Here is a 13974-nt window from a genome sequence, read left to right as displayed (position 1 = left end):
GTCTGCTCATCCAGGCAGCCAATGATGCTCATAGTCTTTGGCATTCATCATTCAGGTGAGAAGTGCTGGAACCCTTCACAAGGATTGGCTCCTTCTGGGCTGGTGAGTAGGGAAGGCTTTCAGCAAAGTGGAAGAGTGTAAATGGGGCAGAGTTTCATCTGCACATCCAAATCCCTATCTAGACTGCTTCCATCCTGAGGCTACTGCCACTACAGCTGTGCTGGCAGACCTGTGGAAGCAGAGCATCTTGCTAGAGATGAAGCATATGGCACCAGAAGGAAATGTGGAGGGCTACGTTTGCCAACTACCCTGCTTCCCCCCCATACAACAGAAGCTGACTTAGAAGAATCTTTGCTCTGTTGGCAGGACTGTGTGCAGTGTTGCCAGCAGAGTTATGCTGGCTAGGGATGTGTAATCTTCATAGATCCTTACCTATGGAAATGCTGATGGCAGAACTCTCTAGTGCAGGGGTGATAAACACAAATCTGTTGGTGGGCCTTACTCCCTGTTTTGCAGGTGTCTGCAGGCCAAACCTGCACTGTCCACAGTGGACTCGGGTCACCAGTGCTGATGGGCTGCCAGACAGCTCTTGCTAGGGCTCTTGGCATCCATGTCAAGAAACCCTGACACTGAGACCAGAACATAGGCAAGAATTAAGGTTCTGGCCCAATTGGTGGGGGCTAGAGGTATAAATGGTAGTTTGTACCCTGGGCCAGCATTCTGCTACTGAGTATAACCACTGCTGTGGGGGGAGGTATCATCGTGGCCAGGGGGTTAATACATTTATGAAAGCATGTATGAAAGCTCTCATACTCCACTACAGCAGCTGCTACAGCTCATCCTGTTTCTAAATGCTGCTGATTCCTGTGGACAGCAAATGGGGAATGGTAAATTTGGCTGCAACTGCAATAGGGCAGCACTGATACCTTCTCCCGCCCTCCCCCCACAACATCATGAGGTTGATGAAGGAACTGGTGCTACTGGGACATGACCACCAGAACCAGGCAATTCCAGCACCCCCCCCCCCCAGCGTGCCACCAGGGTTCTGGTCATTCTGGCTGTGTAAATTTTCACTGGGTGTTTCACTTTGAAGCTGTTTTGATGCATTTTGAGCTCAAAACAGCAAAATCAAAATGAAACAAAAGCCTTCAAAACAGCTTTGAGACAAAACAAGGGCACTCAAAACGTTTCAAAAGTTTGAACCCGGGCCTGACTTCAGCGCCGGTCCCAGATGGCAGCAGCAGCCTCCTGTCACCCAGCGCAGATCCTGGGGTTGTCCCCCCCAGGAGGATTCTGGAACAGCCCCCAACCTTCCCAGGGGGTGCTGGACCCAGGATCTGCACCCCAGATGACAGTATGCTGTTGCTGCTAGCTGGGGCAAGTGGCAGCACCAATCTTCCCGGCATTGGGTGCAGACTGTGCCCAGCACCGTCCCAGCCAGCAGGAGGAGCAGCAGCCTCCTGTGATCTGGCAGGCAGATCAGGAGCACCCCGTGACCCCGGGGAGAATCAGCAGAGTCCCACAACCGTCCCGGTGGTGTGAGGGATGGGGGGTGGGCGGGTCCTGATCTGCCTGCCAGATCACAGGAGGCTGCAGCTGCTGGCTAGTGACAGTTTTGCTTGTCAGCACCTTGAGGTGCAGTTTCCCAGAAACCTCTGCAACTATCTCCTTGAAGCTTGGAAGACTTCATGTCCTCAGAAGGGGATACCATCCCTGCAAGTTTCATTCAAGTTTCTCAGTGAGGCCCTAAGGGACCACGACACCAGAGGGAGGGAAGTTCAGGAAGAGTGGTTTTTCCTCAAGGAAGTGATCCTCAATGCACAAGCTAATGCTATTCCATCTTGGAGGAAAGGCAACAAGAGGGCACAGCAGCCCCCCTGGCTCTCCAGGAATCTAGCAGACCTCCTGAGGCTAAAAAGAAAGGCCTACAAAGGATGGAGGATGGAATTCACCTCCAAGCAGGAATATTCTGCACTGGTCCAGTCCTGCAGGGACCAAACCAGGAAATCCAAGGCTGCAACTGAACTCCAACTAACTTTGAGCATCAAGGACAATAAAAAGTCCTTTTTCAGATATGTGGGGAGCCAGAGGAAAAGCAAGGGCAACATTGGACCCCTGCTGAACCAGATGGGACAACTGACAACTGACGCCCAGGAAAAAGCCAACCTATTAAATGGACACTTTGTGTTGGTCTTTCATCAGTCCCATGGGACGCCCATGCCCACTACAGGACAGGGAGGTCCGGGTGAGGGAGATCCCCTGCCCTCCATCAATGCTGACCTCATGAAGGAACACGTTGAGAGGCTGGATACCTTCAAGTCAGCTGGCCCTGACAGTCTACACCCCAGGGTACTCAAGGAGCCAGTGATCATCATAGCCCAGTCTCTGGAGTGGATCTTTGAAAACTCCTGGTGCTCTGGTGAAGTGCCCAAAGACTGGAAGAAGGCCAATGTGGTGCCTATCTTCAAGAAAGGGAGGAAAGTGGATTTGGCAAACTACAGGCCCATCTGCCTGACTTCTATCCCAGGGAAGATCTTAGAAAAGTTCATTGAAGAGGCCATCCTTAATGGAGTGGCTGACACCAACATCCTAAGGGATAGCCAGCATGGGTTTGTTGCAGGTAGGTCTTGCTTAACCAATCTCATTTCCTTCTACAACCAGGTGACCTATCACCTGGACAAAGGAGAAGAGATTGATGTCATATATCTTGACTTCAAAAAAGCCTTCAATCTGGTATCCCATGATCACCTCTTGGTGAAACTGACCAGTTGTGGCCTTGGGTCCACCACAATCCGCTGGCTGGGAAATTGGCTCCATGGTCAGACCCAGAAGGTAGTAATTGATGGAAATCAATCGTCATGGTGCCCTGTGACCGGTGAGGTCCCCCAAGGCTCTGTCCTTGGACCCATATTGTTCAACATCTTCATTATTGATGTGGACATTGGAGTCAGAAGTGGACTGGCCAAGTTCACCGATGACACCAAACTTTGGGGCAAAGCATCCACACCAGAAGACAGGGGGGCAATCCAGGCTGACCTGGACAGGCTCAGCAAATGGGCGGACGAGAACCTGATGGCTTTTAACACTGAAAACTGCAAGGTTCTCCCACTTTGAGGAAAAACCTGCAGCATCCTTAAAGGCTCAATAGTGCTACTCTGGCTAGCACTATGGAAGAAAGAGACTTGAGGGTCATCATTGACCACAAGATGAACATGAGCCTGCAATGCGATGCTGTGGCTAGTAAAGCAACCAAAACACTTGCTTGCATCCACAGATGCTTCTCAAGCAAATCCCAGGACATCATTCTCCCCTTGTACTCGGCCTTGGTGAGGCCGCAGCTGGAGTGCAGCATCCAGTTTTGGGCTCCACAATTCAAAAAGGATGTGGAGAAGCTTGAGAGAGTCCAGAGAAGAGCCATGTGCACGATCAGAAGTCAGGAAAACAGACCTTACAACGACAGGCTGAGAGCCATGGGGCTCTTTAGTCTGGAAAAGCGCAGGCTCAGGGGTGTTCTGATGGCCACCTATAAGTTTATCAGGGGTGACCACCAGTACCTGGGGGAATGTTTGTTCACCAGAGTGCCCCAAGGGATGACGAGGTTGAATGGTTATAAACTACTGCAAGACCGTTTCAGGCTGGACATAAGGAAGAATTTCTTTACTGTCCAAGCCCCCAAGGTCTGGAATAACCTGCCATCCGAGGTGGTTCAAGCACCTACATTGAACACCTTCAAAAGTAAATTGAATGCTTATCTTGCTGGGATCCTATGACCCCAGCTGACTTCCTGCCCTTCGGGCGGGGGGCTGGACTCGATGATCTTCTGAGGTCCCTTCCAGTCCAAATGTCTATGAAATCTATGAAATCTATGAATCAGGCTAGAAATGACAAAGTTATAAGCAGTTTCATGCTTTCCCATTATAGCCTATGGGCAAAATGTTGAAACAGCATTGAAATAGTGAAACAGTTTCAATGAAATGAAATGGAACAGTGCTTTTGAAACAAAATGAAACTCAAAACAAAACTCTGTCCTGTTGAAATGTCGAAATGGAAGTTGAAGGGGAACTGTGCTGTTTCACACCGCCCTACTGGTCATAGTTCTGAGAAGTCCTGCCTTCCCGGCCAGAGCACAGGCAAAATCTGGAATGCAGCTGTGCTGGTAAAAGACAGTGGGCTGGATGACTCACTTCCATGGTCTGCATACAATCACTGGACTGTATGTTTGATACCCCTATTCTTTTGTATATCAAATCTCAGTCTACCCGTCTGTTTCAGTACTTGGAGGTGTGTCTGGTTTCCTTACCCAGCTAGTTTCAGAAGCTGATCCCTTGGTCTTTATGAACAACCCCACTTAGAGGGCCATGAGCAAAATTCCAGCAAAAGCTGAGCTTACACTGGGTATAGGCATTTCCCACTTCTCCCACAAAGAGTTCTTCCTGGAACAGCTTGTTTGCCCAACAGAGCTTGAGCCATAGCACAGAAGAGTAGGATAATAAATTCTGTGTGTTATTCAGCTTGAAAAATTCAAGTGCAGACTACCTCCAGATTCCCATCGAGGATGATTGCCATAGCTTCTCTGGCTGTGCCCTTCCCAGTGGCAGGGTGAATGGCTGATCATGGCTTGGTCTCTACTGCTCCCTACAGGTGTTGCTTTGCTTTTGAATTGGAAAATTAACCCCTACTTCTCCCCAGAAATGCTTGAGGGGCATTGTGGGTGTCATAAGGGGGTTGTTACTCTGTGTAGAGTAATTCTTCCATGGCTTGCCAAGGATCTGCCTCCCACTGCATCTGGGCTGAGTGAGGCAGACTTTATTAGGGGAAGCCTGACAGCATTTCACAGAGCTGTGTGAGCAGGAGGACAGTGATGGTTTGGGTGAGCTACACTAGAAATTCATTGCCTAGCACTCACCCAAGCCAAACCTGGGGCTGAGTTCCTGCTTCTCTTTGCTCCCTGTACCCCTGGGGAATGCCCATACCCTGGGAGAAAGAGAGCTGGGTGCAATGCTGGGCAGTGTGCTGGGGCAAGAATTGTTCACACAGCCAACCTGAGCCTTTCTGTTTTTCCTTTCTCTGGACCAGGGCACATTGCGCGCTGTGGGGAGACTTTACATAGTTCTCAGTCCTGGGTTTACAGTTTACATTTTACATAGTTTACAACTCTGGTTTACACTTCTAAGCTCTGCCCAAGCTATGAGGTCTCAGTTTTGTTTTTTGTTTTTTCACTGTCTGTATGTCAGGAAGGGAGTGGTCCCCATGACTTGGCCATGACCTTGGCTTGCAAGGGAAGTAGGTTCCCCAAGGGTGCCCATGCTGGGCTCTCTCCTAGTCCTAGTCCTAGTCCTAGTCCTTACCTCCTCTGTATCAAAGGACCCTGGCCCAGAGGGAGCATCCCATGAGTGAGACAGAGCTAGAAAGGGAGGGAACCATTCTCCATGGAGAAGGCCCTGCTCAGTACCCTGTTGAAGGTTATCACCAGATCTTGCCATGTGAGAAGCAAGAGCTATGAGGGCATCTGATCTCCAGACTAGTGTCTGCTTGTCTCCTGAGTCCCCCAAGCCACCAGGATCTGCCTTTTAAGGCTATGAGATTGACATTGTGGACAAGAATTAGCCATTTAAGACCAATGATCTCCTGCCCATGGCAGGGGACTAGACTTGATGATTTTATAGGTCCCTTCTGGTCCTTCTTTCTATGATTCTATGATTAGGGAATAATGGTGGAATAGGTATTATATAACCCTTGCCAGCAGGCTAGGCCAGGCAATATGCCGGATTTTGGATCCTCAGGGTTTCAGAAACGCTGGGATTTCCCTCAGGCAGATCTGATGACTGAGGTGTTTCATGGGAGGGGTGTGGCCCTCACCCTCACTACCCAAGAATTTACTCCAAACCCAATGAACAGATGGGTTTCTTTATTTTATCTGTAACTACATATATACAGGAAGAGATAGGTTACTCAAAAAGAAGATATATATTATCAGTAGAGAATAATAAAACCAATAATTTGAGTACTATCTACAAATGCAACATTAAGTGAATAGTCCAACACAGTGAGTGATCCCACTTACAGCAAACTCCAGCAATAATTACATTCACCAAGTTATAACCTTTAAAACAGTTTCCCTACGATTGCAATCCACTCACATCACAATCAATGGCAACACCGTTGTTGCTATGATCTGCTGCTAAATGGCATGGGCAAGGCTTCTGTTGCTCCCAAGGGTCTCTGAACTTCCCTCTGCAAATGGGTCAAAGCAATGCCAGCCTCTGGTCCAGTGATACGAGCAAAAGTCTTTCTCTTATGTCTCCTAAAAATAAACTACCCGCAAACACTACAGGGTTAAGTGCTTCCTCACCCCCCACCCCCTCCCTGAGGTTTGTGCCTTCTCAGCCGTTTCCTCTGCTGAGGCTGTCTCCCCTCCCAACACTTACAGTCAGGCACAAACAGTAGTGATGCATAGGGGATGCATGGGGGTTCATGTGCAGCCCCTGAGAGTGCTGGTGCACACCCCCTGACAGGTCCCACTGCTCACTTAGGTGATGGGCAGGGGGGGGCAGGAGGGAACACTGGTGGTCCCCTGGCAAGCGCTGGCTGGGGAGCGGGAGTGCTGCAGCCATTTCTGGGAGCTCCATGGCCACTTCTGGGAGCACTGTGGCCACTTCCTGGGTGGTGCGATCAGCTGTAGGGGGATCCCCCCCTCCCCCAGTTGGCAAGATTGGACATGGGGGGGAACCCCCAGGGAGCCCTCCCTGTTTGGTGAAATTAGATGCAGGCGAGACTAAGGTGGCACCAGTCGCCCATGGGCACATCGGTTCCTGTAGTGCTGAGCCTTTCTGGCTCAGATTAGGCTCCCTCACGCAAGTTTCTGACCCATTAGCTTCTCCCAGCTCCCAAACAGCCTACCATCTGAGAATGGCCATTCCTTTTCCCACTTCCCCCCAGGGCACCTGTGTCCTGAAACTGCACAGCTCTGCAGCCAGGTGGGGAAATAAGCTCCTGATGGTGCTACACAGTCTCTCCCTTGTCCTGGTGTTGGCTCCCGGAGCAAGTCTCAGTTCCTGTACCAGTGGTAGGGGACACTGTACCTCTGCCTCCTCTCTCTCCCAGCTGGAATCAGATCCTCCTCTGCTCTTTTCCCACATTTTGGCTGTTTTGTAGTGCTGGAACAGCCAATCAGACCCCTCCCTTTGCAGCAGGGATCCAGTCACTGTGCTAGTGGTTCAATAAAAAGCATGTATGGAGTACAGCGTATTTTCATGCTTGCAAAAGCCATGGCACCTGGTGCAAGCATTCTGCCAGCCTTTCTGAACAGGGTCTCAGGCACAGCTCTCCCACCTAGCTTGCAGCCCAGTGAGCTGTGCAGCGGTTACAATTATGTTTTAATATTGATTAGACACTGTGGCTAGGGCATTAATACCCACTGGAGTGGCATCCATGGTGACACAACCTGAAGAAGTTGGCAGTACAGATCTCATTCTTCAGAGAACCCCAGGCAGACTGACATCCCCAGGCCCAGCTGCTGATGCCAACAGAAAGAAAAAGATGAGCCCTGCCATGTGTTCAGCCCTGTTGCCCTTTCTGTTGGTAAAGCCATGAAGGAGAAAGGATTCACACCGCACCATGAGTAGCCCAGGATATTTCTGGTGACTTTCTTCATGGGAATGCTCTTCATGAATGGATGGATAGAGGGGAATAAGTATGCATGATGATAAAGCTATGCATGGTGATAGGCAGAGAATTGAGTGTATGTAGGTACAGACAGATAGAGCTACATGGGTATGGATGAGTAGTATGGCTATGTAAAATTTTGGCGGCTGTTTTGGGTTTTTTTGGGTTCAGATGTTTTGGCAGCTGAAACACCAAATCTGAAACAAAATGCAAGGCTCCAAAACAGCTCCAAAATGAAACAGATCCATCCAAAACATTTCAGAAATGTTTTGGAAATGTTTCGGATGTTTTGGACTATTTCAGACTATTTTGAAGGCGGGCTTGCAGGGAAAGAGAAACTAAGAAGAGGGATGGGGAGAATGTAGCTGGCCAGTGACAACAATCTGTCCCTGAGGTCCCTTCCAATCCCAGTGCTCTGGGGGAGGAACAGGGAAGCATCATAAAAGGCTGTTTGTGAACTGCTCTCTGCCATTTTGCAGCTCCGTCTGTGTCTGTGTAGCAGCAGGAGCAACAGCAGATCAAAGCATCAGTAAGCTTGTAGCTTGGTAGTGCCTTCCTACCAAGTTGTAGCCAGTCCTTCCCTATTTACCCTTGCCTACTCTCCTATTGTTATCTCTTGCAACTCTTCCCACAAAATCCTGTTATTTGTTCTTCTAATTCCGCCCCCAACAAATGAAAAGAAAGCCTGCTGACCCTGTTGTAATGACAGATTGTTTTATTTATGCAATTTCTCAGCGGTTTGTCATGCAGTATCTAGAGAAGATCTAATTCCTTCTCTCAGAGGAGGACTGGGCATTGCACAGGGCAGGGACACAACCGTCTATGGTTATGTTGCTAATGGCATTGATGCTCGAGCAGTCACTGGAGCCCAGAGGGAACACTAGCACTGCACACCCCTTCAGACTCTTGTTCCAGGCTTTTTTTTTTTAATGACAAAAATGAAGATTCTGGAACACACAAAGGGGGCAGAGAAAGGGTGGGGGAGTGGGAGGGGCAGTGATATAATAATCTAGACTCCTCTTCACAAAGGCTCATGCTGCTGGAACTAAAATTTTCCAAGTAAGCAAGGCTCCGATGGTGTTCTTTCCAGAAGACCCACCAGTCTTGTGCCCCCATCCTGCCTCCTTGACTTTCAAGGTGCAGTACATGCAGTACAGTCATAACATCTCTGCAATTAAACAGCGTCATACCATGCAGGGTATGGGTCTGGACCTGTTCTGAGGCAATTTGTTTCACCTATATGGAGACTGTATACATGTTGGTCAGTTGGTGGGCAGAACACATCTGACAACTGGATTAATTTTAATGTCTACATGTTATTGTTTTATGCTTCCGTTCAGGCTTTTAGGGACTTCTGTTTCTCTGTTTTAACACATTAGAGCCATGATGCACATTTTGTTTCTGCTTTGTGCTTTTGGAATAAAACAAGTTGCCTTCACCTTTTTTTTTTTTTTAACTTAGAAACTTCATAATTCATCAATTACTTTGCCTCCCATGTCATCTCCCCACAGTCAGCTAACTAATGATATGTCTGCAATCTCCTGTTTGATTACAGCCACCAGAGTGAGGACAGTGACAGGCTGACAAACACTCTTGTTAGATCTGAACAAACTATTTGCGGTGAACAATTTATTCATTGAATTTTGTCTTTTCCCTTGCCCAGCTAGTGAAACGGCTGTGAAGAATTCACAGTCTCTGCAAATAGTTCATTGCTCATGATTATTTGATGGATGTTCTGAACACATTTAACCCTATGGCTTGGTGCTGTGAATATCTAATATCCTCTGTCCAAACTTGGAACCTTTTTTGATTTGTCCCATAGGTCACATGATACTTCTCCTTTTCCTCAGTTGGATAAGCATACTCACAAATACTCATGATCACAATTTATCCTGCATTAGTTGCCACTGTGATGGCTTTGGCTAGTAAGCGTGGGTATAGTAGGGTCCTTTAATCCCTGCTACTTAGTCAAAAAGATGGCAGCATTAGAAGGCTGCAATGTGATGTGGACAGCTGAGTGAGGGCCAGCTGCATTAGAGTAAACAGCCAGGAGAGACAGCCCAGCTAAAGGTTATAGATCTGCCTATAACAATTGAAGAGTTAGGCAGGAAATAAGCAAACCAGGCAGAGCTCCAGGTAGAGAAGAGTTGCAGCTCAGCTGAGCCAAATGCAGTTAGGGAGAACAGGATCCTCATTAAGCTGAGGGAAGACACCTGTAGTTGGTCAGGGGCTCATCTGACTGGAAAAGGTGAAGCCCAGGGAGATATAAGCTCAGTCCCAGAGTCAATGGAAGGTGCTAATGGAAGGAGCTGGGGAGAGCATGGAGAGGGGTACCCAGCCCCAACTGATGATGGTTTTAGGTTTGATTACTGTAGGTTGGTGTGTGGTGGCAGGGGTGGACAGGAGGCCACATAGCAGGGTGCCTGGGGGCACTCTGAATATCAAACCCTGTACTGAGATGAGGCATGCCTGGGCTGAGGCCAAGATGGCCAAGGCCAGGGTGGAGCCAGGGGCTGAGGCTGGGTCTGGGAGGCTGAGACAGAACAGTTAGGCCACAAGTGGGCCTTTCCAAAGGGGACAATCAGAGGAAAGGGTCTGAGATCATAAAGGTCGAGGCCTGAACAAAAAGGGGATGAAAGATCAAGTGGCCATAATTACTAAATGATGGTGATTGACACCTGAAAGGCATGGGCATGGCTGTGGGGGGAGGCTGGAAGCCATGAACTGTAACCCCTAAAGCAGACAGGCCCTGGGGGAAGCTGCCCTAAAGAAATATAGTGAGGCAGGGCTGAGTTTGGGGGTAGAGGAGCCCCAAGCATTGAACCAAGAGGGAGAGGACTGAAGAGGCTACTCTGGCCTCTAGAGGCAGCTTCCCCAGTGTACCATTGCTCACACCAAGGGCAAGGCAGGAAGAGACAGAAGGTGAGGGAGGCCAGACAGCACAGCAGGCAAGTCCAACCACCAGGGGGCATCAGATGCTGTGTTTGGACCCCTGAGCCTGCTACTGTGGGATATTCAGGGGAATTAAGCACCCAGCTGAAGGGAATTCAGTCAAAACCTACATCAATTTTCCCTGGTAACATTCCTAGGGTTCACCCAGATTTGTACCCCAGACCCTCTGTATGAAGCTACCCTCTGTAACATGTGAGCAGTGTCAAGGACCATCTGGCTCATACAGGAGCTGTAGCCCCTTGGATTCCCCAGCAGGTTTCTCAAAAATTATAACATTGGTCATATCTCATGTGGTATACAAGCACACACACACTTGACTTACTCAGTGGTATGTCCAGGAGTACAGTAAGGGAGGAGACATATCTGCTTTGTTCATAGCGGATGCCATTCTTTTGCTTTCTCTCTCACACACATGCATGTGCATACACACACCCTGACACCACCATACTAATGAACATCACAACACAATGGTGCACTGGGAAGTACATTCACACATACCATTGCAGGGCACTTAGGTGCCTGCTCCTAGAAGAGAAGAAACTGCCTGGGGAGAGCCCAAAGAGCCAGACAGGAGCCCAGGTGGAGGTTGTCATGGCAACCAGCTAATAAGGAAATTAGCCTGCACCTGCACCTGCACCTGCACCTGGCCAGCTGGCTGGAAGGGTCAGGGCCCTGGGCCCATATAAACCCCAGGACCGGGCCTAGGGAGTTCAGTTCTCTACCGGTGGCCAAGGGGGAAGGAGTCCTCCTAGAGTAAGTGAAGGGAAGAGGCCTGACTAAGTTCTGCTCCCAGTAATGTAAAAGGGCAGAGCACACCTGATCCAGCTTGTGTTATGTTATGGCCCAGGGGCTTATGTTTGGTTGTTGTTTTATAACACTGGTACTGGTGGTTTGGGAGAGGCTATTGGGGAAGGAGGAGGCCTCATTGGGGCCCCGCTATAGTGTGGGGACCCTGGCGCCAGAGAGGGTGCAGCATTTGGGGTGCACAGACCCTGGCATCAGGACGCAGCATTTGGGGTGCATGGATCCCAGTGCCAGAGAGGGTGTGGCATTTGGGGTTCACAGACCCTGGCACCAGAGAGGGTGTGGCATTTGGGGTTCACAGACCCTGGCACCAGAGAGGGCACGGCATTTGGGGTGCACAGGCCCTGGTGCCAGTGAGGTGCAGAGACAGGGCTGCAGAGAGCCCAGAGATGACAAGGGGGCTAAATCACAGGAAGGCCTAGACCGGACAGCATCAATGCTGTCTGTGAGGCTTGGGGTGTGGTAAAGGGGCAGTTGGAGCCATGCATATAGCCCATAAGGCTGGGGACCCATGGGATCCAGGGAAGTCCATCGGGACCTTGTCTGACTGGATGTGAAGGCAGCCTCCCTACATTACTTTTACATCAAGATGTGGCGGGAGAGAAAAGAGGGTGCCCATCAGATCAAATTGGCACAGTCAAGGGGCCTTAGAAGGGTGTTTGTATGTGTCACAGGATGGGGGTCCCTAAGGATGGCCAAGATCTCCTAAGTACATGCTTTTGAACGTGTTGACAAACCTAGGTGTGTTCCTGGGCCAGCACACAATTATCACTCAGTGTTGGATAATCTGGCAGGCTGAACAAAGATGGTTCCACTTAAGAGACTCCCATCATTATCAGCCTGGATTATTTTAATTAAAATGCTTTGCATCCTTAGCTCTTAATTCTTAAAACAATTATAAATATTGCTAGCAACAAAAGCTGCTGCAGCAAACTTAATAAATCTTAGCAAAGAAGGCAGGTGTGACCAAAGGAGGGCTGTGGAGTCTCCCAGCTAGTGTATTTCAGGCCTTTCCCAGGAGAAAGCTCAGCAGAGAGAGCAGCAGGGGTAGGGGCAATGTTAGTATCAAGCTCACACTGCTTCAGGTCCTGGCTCTCTTGCAGGCGGCAGTGTAGAAGTGCTATTGTCAGTAGGTGGTGCTCTAGGGTGTGGTGACTGGGGCATGTCTGTAGGGCTGGTGGGGATGGGTAGAATGCTGCTGGCAGTAGCAGCATTGGCTCTGCTCATAGGGAGCCATGTCTGTGGGTAGGTATTTCTCTTGGTTTAGTATCTGCTTCCATATTTTCTTCTGGCTGTAGACAATCATGGTCTGATGCCTCAGGGCTTTTTAAGTTATGGGAGATGCTCAGAGCTCTGCAATCCAGTTCAGAGTTGGCAAACCCCAGCATTGGGGCTAGGGAGCATCTGGCTCTGGGAGGTGAGAGAGAGCTGTGTTCTGGGTGGCCAAGTGCCCTCCAGGATTTAATTAAGTGGCCTTTGCACCGGCTGGAGACTATTGTATGCTGAAGGGATTAGCTAGGCAGGGACACTCCAACCTGAATAGAAGGGGTGAACAAAGTGACAGCACAACTACTTCTTCAGATGAATTGTGGCAAAGATGCTTCAGGGCAGAAGAAGCAAAACCCAAGGGCACGTTGCTACATTAACATAGTTGCATGTTGCTGCATTAGTCAGCACTGCATGAAAGATGCCCAGTACACATAGGGTGCATCTACAGGAGGCACTATGTTGCTGTAGTGATGAGCTATGGTGATGTAGTGTCATCAGACACTAACTGTGTCACCAGCACTGTAGGGTTAGGCACATGTGTAGATGTGCCCACAGTGAAACAAACCCAAACTTCCTATGATGATGGGGTTTTTTTTGGAAATAGCCACAAGTGACAAGTGGAGGAGTCACATATGGCCCAGGAGTCCCAGTCTTATTGTTATTGAGAGATACTTCTGCTGTGCAGCCCCTGGAACTTCCAGGGTGTCATATAGGGACCCGTTCACAGCCAGGTCCATCCTAAACTCTTTAGTGGCCTTGCGAACTGTCTGTGTTGGGAAGGAGCATGGAGACCACTAGGAGTGAGTGGAACATTGGAAAGGAAACTAGATGGATGGGCTTTCGTACCTGGTGAGCAGATGAGACCAGAAAGATGCAGAAAGGGCTGGTGAAGGGAACCAAAAGTGGAGGCTATGGAGTTGGTAGTTCTAGAGAACAGGAGTCCATATGACTCTGCCATGCCATGTACTATTCCAGCTCTGGCCTTGTCCTTAGCCCAGCTACACTGACTGGCTTCGGCTAATCCTGCAGCATAATGGGCTGGGACATCCCAGCTCAGCACAGTAGTGATGAAGTTTTTCTGTTGTGGTTCTGAGTCTCAAAAAGTGAATGACTGCTGCAAACCATTCCTCATTGGCTACCCAAGTGCTTATAAGCAAGTTGGCTGTGACAACAGGCCAGGTTGACCAAACGTATTGAAGAGGCCCTTTTCTGTCCTGACTGTCCAGCTGTCAAACCGTCAAGCTTAGTGATCTGAGCAAACTGTCTAGAATGGCTGATAAGTCC

This window comes from Alligator mississippiensis, chromosome 14, assembly GCF_030867095.1.
Source record: "Alligator mississippiensis isolate rAllMis1 chromosome 14, rAllMis1, whole genome shotgun sequence".
NCBI lineage: Eukaryota > Metazoa > Chordata > Crocodylia > Alligatoridae > Alligator > Alligator mississippiensis.
Note: the sequence above shows the minus strand (reverse complement) of the source record.